The sequence below is a fragment of the Macrobrachium rosenbergii genome, chromosome 48 (genome assembly GCF_040412425.1).
Source record: "Macrobrachium rosenbergii isolate ZJJX-2024 chromosome 48, ASM4041242v1, whole genome shotgun sequence".
Taxonomy (NCBI): domain Eukaryota; kingdom Metazoa; phylum Arthropoda; class Malacostraca; order Decapoda; family Palaemonidae; genus Macrobrachium; species Macrobrachium rosenbergii.
In genome coordinates, this window is record NC_089788.1 from 48,819,290 (window position 1) to 48,834,124 (window position 14,835).

At 37.0% G+C, this 14,835-nt stretch overlaps 1 protein-coding gene across 1 annotated transcript in view; it reads right to left on the reverse strand.

Moving 5' to 3' along the window:
• Positions 1-14,835, reverse strand: part of LOC136831091 (probable E3 ubiquitin-protein ligase HERC1) — an 801,341-nt gene that overhangs the window by 491,418 nt on the left and 295,088 nt on the right. The gene's annotated exons all lie outside the window — the stretch shown is intronic.

A 14,835-nucleotide genomic window follows, 5' to 3' on the forward strand; every position in this document is an offset into this window, starting at 1 on the left:
TGTAAGTCAACAGTTTGTGGGGAATTGTGACTAGCACGCATTGTTGTGGGTTTGAATCAGGAAGAATTGAGGAGAATGAATGATACTAAGAAAGAGTCTAATAAAGTATTTAATTTCGGTGAGTCATCTTACAAGTCGAAAGGAGTAATGGAAATACCAGTGACATTGAAAAACAAAGTTTTATTTGAAGACAGAAATTTTGCAGGGTGATGTACCATGGTTAATAGGTAAGAAAACCACGAGTAAAATGGGGATGACCATATTTAAAAGAGAATTGTGTTAAAATAGAAGTATTAGGGGAAATGAAGGTAAAGTTATGAGAAGACAGACACGGCCATTTAAGAATACCAATTTTGAGGAGGAAGGTAGAAGAAGAATTATTATTGGAGGGTTGGAAGGGAAAGAGTCTAAGGGAAATTAAAGGTACAGTGATGAAGTTACATCTACAATTTGGCCACGGAAGTGGAGATAAAATATGGAAGCTAACAGAAGACGCACAGTGGAGTGACAGTTTGAGAGAGAAGGAAAAAGAGGAAATAAAAAAGTTACTAATCGACTTAATCGCAAGTTGTGAAGTATGTAAAAGATATAAAAGAAACCCAGCTAAACCAGTAGTGGGATTTTCTTGGAGTAAGACATTCAATGAAGTTGTAGCAATGGATGTGGGAGAGATAGAAGAGAGAAAGTTCTTGGTAATGGTAGATATGGCAACAAGGTATTGTCAGGCTTTTTGGATAAAAGACAAGAAACCAGAAACTATTACAAAGACTCTTTTTGACGGGTGGTTTGCGATATTTAGAGCACCTTCTAAAATATTATCAGACAACGGGGGAGAATTTCAAAATGAAAAAGTAAGGAGGATGGCAGAAAGATGGAATATTAAAGTATTAGCCACAGCATCAGAATCTCCATGGAGCAATGGATTGTGTGAAAAGACAGTAGGCATAATCTAAGAAAGCTTAAGAAAGATGAAAGATGATGAGGAAGTGGATTGGTCCATAGCATTAAGATGGGTAGTGAGTGCCAGGAACTGCTTAATAAATAATGGTGGTTTCTCCCCTAACCAATTAGTATTTGGGAAAAATCCTTCTTTGCCTAATTTAATGGGAGAAGAAAGTTCAAGTCCTGCAAGCAGAGAGAAAGGTATGGGAGAAAGCATAGTATGAGATACACTTAATGCAATGCATAAGGCCAGAGAAGTGTTTATCAAAAATGAGTCTTGTAATAAATAAGAATTGCTCTAAAGAAAAATGTAAGAGAACATAAATTTGAAGAAGCAGTAGTGGGAGACGAGGTATTCTATGAGAGAAAATGAAAATGAATGGAGAGGACCTGCTCAGGTAGTGGGAGTATCAGGTAAAACAGTAGTGGTTAAACATGGGGATTCTCTAAGAGAAGTAGCGAGAATACATGTTACTAGGATTCAAAGACTATCACCAGAAAAGGAGAAGATACTTAAAGTAGACAAAACACACACTGTGAAGGATGAATCCCTTGCATCAAAGGAAGGGAATATAGATGAGCAGGAAGGAAAGATGATAATTGGCTGGAGAAGGAATGCTGATATAGAAGAGACTATAGAAAGAGATTTGGCAGAGGAAACACTGGAAGATGAAGGGGAAAGTGAGGTAACAGAAGAAAGTGAGTTAATAGAAGAGATACCCAAATTCAGAAAGGGAAATAGAGTTAGAGCTATAAACAAAAATACAGGACAAGTAGAAGAGTGGACGATATTGAGTCTTGCAGGGAAAAGATCAAGCAAACCTTGGTCTGATTCGTACAATGTAGAAGACTCACAGTTAGGTGACAAGGGATGGGTTGACTTAAAAGATTATAGTCATGTAGAAAAAATTGAAGATGATGAAGAGGTTTTGCTAGGATTTGAAAATAGAAATGTAATTGAAGCTAAAGAAAAAGAACTACAAAGTTGGAGAGAAAACAAGGTATATGAGGAGGTAAATGACATTGGACAAAAAGCTATATCTACAAGATGGATAGTAACTGAAAAGGTAAAAGGTGGGGAAAGGATATGTAAAGCAAGATTGGTAGCTAGAGGTTTTGAAGAAGAAATGGCTGAATGGGAAAAAGATGCTCCTACATGCAATGCCGAAATTTTAAAATTTTGTTTGACAGTAATAAAACAAAGATTGGAATTGTTATATGTTAGATGTAAAAACTGCATATCTACAGGGTGATGAAATACAACGAGAGGTATATTTAAAACCACCTAGTGAAGATGGTTGGAGTGGATTATGGAAATTGAAGAAAACTGTTTATGGGCTCAAGGATGCAGCAAAGGCATGGTATTGTAAGGTGGTAAAACTGGTGGAGGAGCTTAAAGGCGAGAGGAGTAGATTAGAACCTAATATATTCTTTTGGAAGAAAGACAATAAATTGAATGGTATTTTATGTACACATGTAGATGATTTTTGCTATGGAGGAACTGAAGGATTTTTAAAGGAAACAATTGGGAAATTGAAAGGGAAATTACAAGTAGGAGAACAAGAAAGTAAAAGTTTTAAGTATATAGGAGTAATAATAGAGCATAAGGAAAATGGAATTTGTCTTTATCAGTGGCAGTATATAAATTCTATAAGAGAACCAGAAGCCAGAAGATTTACAGGTAATAGAGTATTAGGACAAAAGGAGTTAACAGAATATAGATCAGTGATAGGACAGTTGAACTGGGTATCGCTACATACTGTGCCAGAAATATCATATGATGTTAGTGAATTAAGTAAAGCTTTTAAAGAAGGAACGACTCAAGATATGAGAAAGCTGATTAAGATAGTGAGAAAAACTAAGTGCATAATGGGAGAAGTGATAATAAGTGAATTAGAAGAAGAAAAGATTTATTGGGAAGCCTATGCAGATGCTTCATTTGGGAATATTGAAGATGGTCATACTCAATTAGGTTATGTGATATCATTGACAGATGTTAAGAGGAGAAGCCCTATATGGTGGAAATCCAGAAAATCCAGAAGAGTGGCAAAGTCCACCATTGAAGCAGAAGCTCTGAGTGTTGGGGAGGCCAAAGAAGCATTGATATATTTCAAACATTTGTGGGAAGAGATAGTAGGAGGGAGAAAATTAGAAGCACTGGTGAAAACTGATAGTAAAACCCTAATGACTGCAATAAAATCAAGTACTGGAGTAAGTAGTAAGAGATTAAAAATTGATATTGCAGCAATCAGAGAAACAATAGAATCTGGAGAAATAAGTGAGGTGAGATGGATAAAAGGAAAGCATCAAATAGCTGATGTATTGACCAAAGCTGGAGTTTCTGGGGAAAGCATTAGGAATTATGTAGAGGGTAAAGAATTGGAGAATAATGGAGATTAGAGGGGATTAGGATAAGAAAAGGCTGGAGGGGAGGGAGAAGGAGATAAGTGTGATTGTATGTTAGTTTTATAAGTTAGTCATTATTTTATTTTCTGCATTGATGAAGTGTATGGGTATTACAGAATGTATAAAAAGAAAGCACATGTTTAATTTTATAAGATGTTTTTATAGCATAGCATTCCTTATGTTTAAAGAGTATATGTTATTGTTGTGACGTCATAGGAAGTGACGTCACAGGACGAAAATGGCGGGAGGGAGAAAAATGTAAACAAAGATGAGCGGGAGTGTTGAAAGCATGGTGGAAAAGGTAGAGAGAGCTCTCTGAAGGTTAGGTCGATAATGGTTGGGTTGTAAGTCTGTTTGTGGTTTTTGCTGTCGTAAGCTGGATTGCATAGAGTAAAAAGAACAACGTGAACAGGTGAGTGGATCACATAATTGAATAATTTAAGGATAAGTTAGGCTAGCAAAATTTTCAGAAATAACCTCACTCCAACAGCTAATGGAAAACTGAAGCAGGTTCTGTTGAAAGTTAAAACATAGACACATGCTACATGGCCTATAGTCTATCCAAAATACCTTTACTGTAGACTCTTATTAATGAAAATAGAGAATATGAGGAAGGGAAAATTCAACTTTTGTTCTTTATGATAAGGGAAAATTCAACTTTTGTTTTTGAAATCTGAAGTTTTTCAAGAAATTTAGGACTGAAGTTTCGTTCTTCATTGAAGTCAAAACTCAAGTTTGGTTTTTCAGTGAAGTTAAAACTTAAGTTTTGTTATTCACAAAAAACAAAACTCAAGTCTTGATCTTCAGGGAAATCAAAACTCAAGTTTTGTTTTTCAGTGAAGTCAAAACACAACTTTTGTTCTTTAGGAAAGTCAAAACTGAAGTTTTGATCTTCAGGAAATACCAAACTCAAGTTCTGTTCTTCAGTGAAATTAAAAATCAAGTTTTGTTTTTCAGTGAAGTGAAAACTCAAGTTTTGTTCTTCACAAAAGTTAAAACTTAAGTCTTGATCTTCAGGGAAATCAAAACTCAAGTTTTGTTTTTCAGTGAAGTCAAAACTCAACTATTGTTCTTTAGGAAAGTCAAAAGTGAAGTTTTGATCTTCAGGAAATTTAAGACTGAAGTTTCGTTCTTCATTGAAGTCAAAACTCAAGTTTGGTTTTTCAGTGAAGTTAAAACTTAAGTTTTGTTATTCACAAAAAACAAAACCCAGTTCTTGATCTTCAGGGAAAAAATTTGTGGTTAGTACATTAACAAAAAACAACAAAAATTAAGCACGTAAAAAATCATGAAAACATGCCAAAATGTCAGCAGCAAAGATTCCCCATTGTCAATGAAAAGCTCTTCTAAGAAACTGGAGATTTCTTATATTTTCAAAGTGTAAAAAAATAAATACAAATTTTAAGTCTAGAACTGAAATGCTAAGCAAATACAAATTTTAAGTCTAGAACTGAAATGCTAAGCAAAGACAGCTTGTAAGACAAGAGTTGGAGCCACAGATTTCTGCAGAACTGAGGATCCCAAGGACAATATGCAGGCACAGGCATCTGTCACTGAATCCTTTTGTTACACAAGACTGATGAATTTGAGATTTCATTCAACACACAACGTGGGTTTATTAAAGATAATCTTACAGTGACACAGCAGGATATGACTTATTCTCAAAAGCTAAATATGTCATGTAATTACTATCACCTCACACTCTACAAGAATTACCAGATAATTTTATGAAAACTGCCTACTAATCTTAAAATCAAGTTTGGTTCATGTGAAAAGCTTATAGGCCACAGATACATTATGAATTACAATACACAGTAGATTTTTTATTAATACGTGTGGCTAAAGGCATTAGGAAGAACTTGAGAGATTGCTTAGCTGTTGTCTGGCATGCATCCTGATTAGAGAACTGTATACGTGTCAGGTGCATCAGATATTGAGACGTGAGAATTATGAGGAAATTGGGATTTGTAGGAATTAGGGTGTGCCTTTTTGGTTGGTATATGTGCCCCTTTGCTGACTGAGGGACTTTTTTGCAGCTGACCGAGTGCGCACTGTGTTACCGAGTCAGTTGCGTTGGTGGCTTGTGTCGTGAGTACGTTTGACAGATTGAGAAGTGTTGTTACTTTTCAGGATTAAGTATGTACAGTATGTTGTTGCCATTGTAGTGAGAAGGGGGTTGCGTGAGTGTTACTATGGTTTTTTTTTTTGTTGGTTACTTATAATGGGGGCTAATTAAGAGAGAGTTCTGCTGCTTTGTGGTTATGTCATGAAGACAATGGGTGTAGCTTCCGTTAGTGGACAATGACGATTTTGTGACGTCATTGAGAGCGCTTACTCATTTTAGTCCAGGGTTGGCTTGACACTGTTATCCTATTCTCTCTGTGAGCCCATTTTCTATGCAGGTGGGCTGAAGTATTTCAAATGTTCGGGAAAATTTCTGGTTATCGATCGCAACGGCATTTAGAATTTTTTTCTCTTAATTGTTCGCATCTGCAGTTAGGGTTAACATTTGGCATTTAGAATTTGAATTAATGGTTTGTATTTCCATTAGTGTTGGGTGTTTGCTGAATCTTTAATGATTTTTTTTATTTTTCTCCTTTCTCTTTTTACCTTTGGGGAGTTATATGAAGTTAAGATCAGGTTGAGTAATTCGAACTTGAAGGGTTATTTGTTCGGACACTATGGCAGAAGCTAACGAAGATAAGGATAAGATGACAATGTTGCACAAATTTACATCCATAAACACAGGAGTACAGCTGTTTCCTGGGCTGGTTGATGGCATTCTTCCAGTTCCCCTCAAAATTTTTATAGAGGGGGTGTTGAATTTTTTAGTCACCAAGAAAATAACAGATGGGGTAGAAGTTTTCAATAAAGCAAAAGGCTTCCTTAGTTTAGATAAAGGGGATATTGGACAGCGTTGCCGGAGTCATCACTTTTTGAAGTATAGGACCTCGGACGATCTTAAGGATTTTTTGAGAGCGTCATATGGAACAGCTGGTGCTGGCGATGCAGTTCAAGACCTCAGATCTCTTTTCAAGGTCCATAAAGGCCATGATTTGCTGGTCACATTTAGTGCCAGATGTTTTGATGCTGCAAGGGATTTTTCGAAGAAGTTGAGAAATTCTGGTAGGGTAAATGGAGGCTCTATTATGATAGAGAATCTTGAGAAACTATTGCAATATGCGTGGATCCTGAATGACGTTCCTAATGCTATCGTAAATAGTTTTGACAAGGAGATAGAAAGGGGGTCGGATGAAAATTTACTGTTCTCTCAAATTCGTAAGCACGTCAAAATGCCGTACAGTAGAGAGCTCCTTTTTGGATGGGATGCTGAAATCTTCTGGGGCTATTCCGAAGATCATACACAGAGTAATTCTGATTCCACAATTATGAGGTTATGTGCCAAGACAGAGGGTGATAAGACTTCTGTGAGTTCAGGATCTCAGGAGCGTTGTTATAATTGTAACAGGCAGGGCCAGACTAAGAAGTTATGTAGGGTGAAATATTGTGGCGCTTGCAAGTCTACATATCACAGTTGGCAGTTTTGCCCACTTCTTAAACAGAATGAGTCTAGAAGCACACCTCAGAGCGCTGTTCTGGCAGTTAGGAGAACACCTCAATGGGGTTTTTCAGGAGCCTCTAGGGGTTGACAAAATTTTTGGAGGACCGAGCAGCATAAGGGGAAGAGATAAAAGAGGTTGTTTATTGTGATATAGGACTCCTGGGTGAGCCCTCAGAGCCAAAGCCAGTGGTAAAAGGGTCTGTGTATGGGTTTGATGTGAATACCTTTATAGATACTGTACAGGCATCTCTATTAATTTGATGAATTATGAGTTGTTCCGATCAATGTTTTCTAATTGTTCTTTGAGGACTGCTAAAGAGACAGTATGTGATGTGCAAGCAAATAGGTTACAGGTCTTGGGCTACATACATGTGTGTTTATCTCTTGGGGATAGAACTTTTAAAGAGCCAATTTTAGTTATACGAGGGGGCTGCTTTGGGGAATACATTGTTACTGGGTCACTGAACGTGTCGGCGACACAAAACCTTGTTTCATACAGGGGTATGCGGTATAACTGTCGGAGTACCTGGTGTTTTTGTGCCTTACGAGAAGTCCATATAAGCAGAGTGGATGATGATAGTGGATCGGGTGTACATGAGAATTTGTGGGTGGACTCTGAACATGTTTCTGTGGGCAGGAAGTGTTATGAGGGGGTTTTGTCTGATGATGTGGTTCTTGGTCCTGGTATGGTTTCTGTGGTGAAAGTTCGGGTGAAAGGTGTGCCCAAGCCCAGGCAGGTGTGTGTGGATGAGTATAGCAAAAAGGTGAGGGGGATAAAGTGTACGGTTTCTATAAGCAATTATCAAGTTCAGGGGATACTTGGGTGGAGTTGCTAAACTGTAATGAATCAGCTTGAACTATCAGAAGGGTACTTATGCAGTCGATTATGTTGACTGGGCTGATGAAGATAATTCAGTTGCTATTGTCGGGGACATGTGTGAATTTTCAGAAGCAGATTTACAGGCTAGGAGGCAGGTTTTTAGGGATCATTTAGCCAATGCTGATTTTAAAGAATATATTGAGGGTGTGTAAGATGTTCTGGCTGAGTTTGCGGACATAGTCACACCTAAAGGGGATAAGTTAGGGTTAACAAATGTGTTAGAGCACAAGGTTCATTTAGAGGATAAGGCTAAACCTATTTTTGTCCCTTCATATAGGATTCCTTTTAAGATTACAGGACAGGTAGAACAAGAGGTTAATAAGTGGGAGGAGGAAGGCACTGTTAGGCCCAGTTCCTCGCATTTTAATTTTCCATTGTTAGCAGTCCAGGTTTGTGTGGACTTTCGGAAGTTGAACAAGAAGACCATTTTTGATCGTTACCCTGTGGCGTGTTTGCCAGATTTTTTTGCTGAGATTGGGGGAAGGAATATTTATTCTTCAATTGACCTGATGCAGGGTTGCAAGGACTGCTTAGCGAGGAGAGTCGTAAGTATATGGTGTTTTCTTTGCTGAAGGGACATTATGAGTTCATGTGGATGCCGTTTGGTTTATCAGTTAGTCCTATGACATTTACTAGGTTTGTGAATACAGTTTTGCATGGCTTTTTAGGGAAGTCCATTTTTGTATATATGGATGGCATCTTAGTCACCACTGATTCTGTACAGGAAATTTAGAGGTTCTTAGGGAAGTTTTTAGGAGGCTTAGGTTAGCAGGTTTGAAGATAAAATTTGCTAAGTGTAATTTTCTGAAGAAGCAGATAGTATATTTGGGTCATGTCATTCTAAAGGGGGGGTTAGCATGAATGAGGATAAAGTTAGGGCAATTGTAGATTTTCCTACTCCCAAGAGTAAGAAACAGATTTGGTTTTTCTTGGGCATGGATGAATTTTTTCATAGGTTTGTGAAGGGTTTTTCTACTTTAGCGTCTCCTTTGATAGATGTCCTGAGGGATGATGTGCAGTTTGTATGGGGTGATGGACAGCAGTCAGCCTTTCAGAATATTAAGGATGCTTTAGTTAATCCCCAAGTGTTGAAGTTTCCTAATTTGGAACGTCCTTTCACTTTGGTGACAGATGCCAGCCACGATGGCACAGGGGCCTGCCTTATACAGAAGTTCGATGGAAGACCCCATCTGACTGCATTTTAACAGTAGTAAGTTTAAGACACGGGGTAGTAATGAAGGGCTATGGTCGGTAGCAGACAAGGAGGCCTTTGCTGTAGTGTCTAGTTTGGTTCATTTTAAGATGTTATTGATGGGCAATCAAGTAGAGGTTCTTACAGATCATATGCCATTGTTGGATCTTTTCAATAAGCCGGATCTTTCCTCTAAAAGGGCAAGGTGGTATTTGACAATCTGGGATTTTGATGCCAAGCTTAGGTATATAGAGGGTAGACATAACGTAGCAGATGCCCTTAGAAGTTTTTCTGACTGGATGGTTCTCATGTATGTTATGTATCTGGAGATTGCATAAACTGGGACATTAGTTTAGTGGAATCTGACGAGGTTGAGGTTTTGGCAGATTCAAAAGCATTTCTTAAGAGGGGAATTAGTTAGGAGGGGTTATAAGTTGCCTTTGGTGGGTCTTGAATTAGAGAGGGTAATTTGTTAGTTAGGAAGATTACATACAGACAGAAATAGTGAGGATAAGGGTGATACGACGCAAACAGTTGTCCCTAGGAGTTTAGTACCTACGGTTCTGGATACTGTTCATTGTAGGTCTGGCAGTCCACATTTGGGTATTGAGAAGATGTATCAGAATATATGGGGACAATTCTTTTGGAAGAACATGCTCGTGTCAGTGGAAGGCTTTGTGAGAGATTGTTTGGTTGTAATGCGTGTAAGCCATCGAGGGTCATTTCTTGTAAATTGGGTTCGCTTCCTATTCCCAGCAGACTGTTTTCTAGGGTCCATATGTACCTGCTGTCCAATTTCTGTGAATCTAGTTATGGCCATAGGCACCTGTTAGTGGTTTTTGACAAATTAACTAGGTTTGTAGAGATTTTTCCTTTGAAGCATAAACCAGCGGAGGAGGTGGAGTCTCATTCTTTAATGGATATATTTGTTGTTATGGAGTTCCTGAGGTGCTGATTACAGATAATAGGAGAGAATTTGTGAACAAGACATTAAGGGTGTCTTGCAGATGTAATGGGCATTCAGAAAGCCACTATTATTCCCTATAAACCAGAAGCTAATGGGCTTTGTGAACAGGCAAATAAGAAGGTAATAAGAAGCTCTCAGAATTATTGTAGGGAGCAATGATGTAAATTGGGATCGATGTATTTCACAGGTTCTGCATAGTATCAATTCTATGGTTAGTGATACCATTGGGATGTCTCCTGCTGAAGCCGTTTGGCTACCCAGTGCAGGGCGCATTTGATTTTTTACTTACTCCACCGGGTGATGATACAGCTAAATCGCTGATCTCTACTGCTAAAGAGAGACATGCACATCTTGTGAAGAATCTTGAGTTGAAAACTCAGGATATGGTTGATAGAAACAATGAAAAGACAGATAGACTTAATGTTGCTATGGGAGATAGGGTTTTTGTGAAAATAAATGTTAGGAATCAGTTTAATTATAAACTAGGTCCTAAATTTGAGGGTCCTTTTTGGGTTGTAGAAATAAAGAAGGGGAATATATTTGTTGTTCAGGATGAAAATACGGGAGTGTCTCAGTTGACACATATCTAAAATTAGAGACAGGTTAATGGGAATCTTGTGGATTAATTCTTGTGATGTGCTGTTGTTCCTGATAATTTTTTTTCTCTCTTGTTTTTTTAACTCTTAAATGCCGAGCCTCTGTTTACAAAAGTGTCTGCTGTATGCCGGCGGGGTTTGGGAGTTAGTGCCAAAGCGGAAAGAAAGTTTTTTTTCAAAAAATCACAGCACGCTTAGTTTTTAAGATTAAGAGTTCATTTTTGGTTCCTTTTTTTCTCATTACCTGAAGTTTAGTATGCAACCATCAGAAATGAAAAAAATATCATATATAAATACTGGAATGTAAGACAGCGCAAAAAAAATTTTCATATATAATTGTATACAAACCGCTTTGTGAGCAAAACGGTTAAAGCTAATGAGCTATTTTTTTCCATTGTATTGTACACTAAATTGCAATGATTTTGGTATATAACAAATTGTAAAATGATCAAAGCAACACAGAGAAAATATTATCATAAAATGATGCATGAATTCGTAACGAGAGGACGTAAAAAAAGTTTTTTTCAAAAATTCACCATAAATCGAAATATTGTGCTAGAGACTTCCCGTTTGTTGCAAAATGGAGGTAAATGATTGAATATTACTAGAATGTAAGAGTTTTAGCTTACAATTGCATTTTTCTACCATTTCGGTTGAGTCAAATTTGACCGAAGGTTGAAATTTCGGCACTTATCGTGATTTATATGAAAAAATTTCAAAACTGATAAAAGCTACAACCATGAGTTATTTTTTGTTGTATTCGACATGAAATTGCACACATTTTCATACATAAAACTTTATGTAACGGCTAATATAAAATGGTGTAAAAATTACGACAAAAAGACTACAGAAATTCTGAGATTTTCAGCAGAGTTAGTGTGCGCAGAGGTAAGGAAAAAGTTTTTTCAAAAATTCACCATAAATCAAAATATTGTGCTAGAGACTTCTCATTTGTTGCAAAATGAAGGTAAATTATTGAATATTAGTAGAATGTAAGAGTTTTAGTTTACAATTGCATTTTTCGACCATTTCGGTTGAGTCAAAGTTGACCAAAGGTTGAAATTTTGGCACTAACCGTGATTTATATGAAAATATTTCAAAACTGATAATAGCTACAACCATGAATTAATTTTTGTTGTATTCTACATGAAATTGCACACATTTTCATATATAAAACGTTATGTAACGGCTAATATAAAACGGTGCAAAATTGACAAAAAGTGACTAAAGAATTTCTGAGACTTTCAGCAGAGTTAGCGCGCGCGGACATAAGGAAAAAATTTTCTTCAAAAATTCACCATAAATCGAAATATTGTGCTACAGACTTCTCGTTTGTTGCAAAATGAAGGTAAATGATTGATTATTACTAGAATGTAAGCGTTTTAGCTTACAATTGCATTTTTCAACCATTTCGGTCGAGTCAAATTTGACCAAAGGTTGAAATTTTGGCACCTATCGTAATTTATATAAAAATATGTCAAAATTGATGAAAGCTACAACCATGAGTTATTTTTTGTTGTATTCTACATGAAATTGTGCACATTTTCATATATAAAACTTTATGTAACGACTAATATAAAACTGTGCAAAAATTACGACAAAGTGACTAAAGCATTTCTGAGATTTTCAGCAGAGTTAGCTGATGCTTTCTTTTGGGATAAGAAAGAAATTCGCGCATGCGCAGCTGGGTCACGCTTGTAAACAAAACAACAGCATGATCCGTGAACTCCCAGCATCCCTCAAGGCGCGATTTAAAACTTTTTGCAAACGAGGCCTATAAGTATTTTTCCGCGAATATTTAAAAAAATTTTTTCTAGTAGACGTATTTTACATCCACTTGGAACCCGACAGACAACTTTTGTTAGCGTAAAATACGTCCAGTCGGCGTTAAAGGGTTAATGGGTTTTAAAGGTGTGCAATTGGTAGTTTTTTTTAACTGAGGAGGACGTCTGTCCGTAGAGTTATACAAATCTTTAATAGTTGGAGTTGTTTTTTTGGGGCTGCTTTTTTTCTTTTCTGTTTAAGTGCAGCGGTTCTGAGTACTTATTTTTTTGTGTGTGTTGCAATAATGTCTGCGAGGGAAAAAATTAGTTAAATTAGGTGCAAAATACCATAGAGTTTTATAGACACATGGGCTTCTCTTCTTTGTTTGTTTTTTTGTTTCAGGATCTGGTAACTTATAGCTTTCTTTCTTTTGTTTGTTTTGGATGCTGAAGCTTTGTCTGCTCATGGCTTTAGGGGTTGTGGCATGGGCTAATTCCGCAGTGAGGTTAGTCCCAGGTGTTGTTATAGAAGAAAACTACAATGTGTGGTTGTCATCTGACACAGTAACTTTGAGTATGGGGTTTGAAGATATAGGTTAACAAGGGACAAGCTTGAAGCATCCCAGAATAAAGTTCAGTTGCTTAGGAATTTACTGGGTGAGACGGATACCGGACGGACTCTGTCTGATCCGTTGAGGGGTTGGTTAACCGAACTTAATGCTACAGCTGTTAGGTTCCAGGATAAGATTAAGAAGACTTTAACATGGCTTCCAAATTTAAGTTCTTTGACTTCTCAGGTTTCTTCTAGAAGGGGTAAGAGGGCTGTGCTATTATTAATTGGAGCCATTCTGGTCACTGGAACACTTGTTAGTATGTCAATTGCTAATTTGGTGAAAATTGAACAGGTATCGGCAGAATTAGCTAGCCAAGGTAACTTTGATGTCTTTTGTTCAAGACAGTAATGAGAAATTATGAGGGTTTTGAGACATTAAGGACGTCTTTAAATGGGTTATTGGTCACAGTGGGATGGGGGAGATTTAGATGTTATGATAGTTTTGTCCTCTTGTCAAACTACCTTGCTGAATATTGAGAAAGAAACGGAATCCGTATTATCGGAAATTCAAATACAGGTTAAGGTGGTTGCCGCTTTAAGGGGCGAATTTGTGGAGATATTTCACCTCTTGGGTCTTTAGAATCGACTTTAATGAATGCAGTATATCTGTATGGTTCACAAGTAATTTTTACTGGGGAGAATTTGTATAGCTATTATGGGATTTTAAAAGTGAAAGTGTCTGATAGGGGGTTGCCTGTGGAAATTCCAGTTAGTAACTTGAAATCGTTTCATAGTTATATCGTACGACCTTTCCCTAGTGGTTTTAGTGGTTCGGTAAGAGTATGGGATAATGAGGAGACTATGTACCTTTTGGGGGACCAGTTTCGATCCTCAGCTGTTAATTATAAGTCAGGGTGTGTTTCAGTTCGTGATAGATATGTTTAGCTATTGTCTGGTGCGCATCCTGATTAGAGAACTATATACGTGTCAAGTGCGTCAGGTATTCTTGAGATGTGAGAACATCCCTGCCTAGAGACAAGACTTTGTGAGTTCATTTGCCAGAAATGTCCAGGTTCTGGTTAATTTATTCATATGTGTATTTTTCTGGGGCAGAGTCCCAGGGTGTAAAGGGATTAGTTATCAAACAAACTGTCATTCGAAGATCAACACCGATATTGTTAGAGGTCTTCGGTGAAGACTGTGGTTTGAGACCTGTCGATTAAGAATTGTGAACATTGCTGTTTGGAGGTAGGAAACATTTTAAATTTCCCAAACTGTAGATTGTTCTTTTCATTTAACATATATCTCACTTGAGTTTGACCATTTTTACATTGTGTGTACTTTATAATATGGGAGGAATTCCCATATTTTTATTTTTATGCATTTGTTTAAAAAGGGTTTTGTTTGACTTCTTCAGATGTTTAGCTGAGGAAGAGGTTAAAATGTACTCATTTGGAATATGCTAGACTTTGACTTATTTTGACCTACTGTGAGGAAAGTATTTAGGGAGAATAATTAGTTAAATATGACTGTAATATGTTTGATCATTTGGTGAACATTAGTATTCCACTTATTTTATTATTTATTTTTTTAGTGTGTGTGTGTGTGTGTGTGTGTGTGTGTGTGTGTGTGTGTGTGTGTGTGTGTGTGTGTGTGTGTGTGTGTGTGTGTGTGTGTGTGTGTGTGTGTTTTTTTTTTTTTTTTTTTTTTTTTTTGCCAGTAACCTTTTGAAGTGGTCACTATCAAGCTACCAATAAATGGGACTTCTCTACTTTTTAGCAAAAGGTAAGCAATGAGATCTACTCTCGATTGTGTAAAACATGCACAGGAAATATCACACTCAAGAGATTGTGACTACAGTCTGGGATATTAAAATATACCTTCCCAACTACAAGGCATTTGCTGTCAAGAGCCCATTACCTTATTTAACCATGCAATATATACTATGAGCCTTTAAACCCAAATGAACAAGAA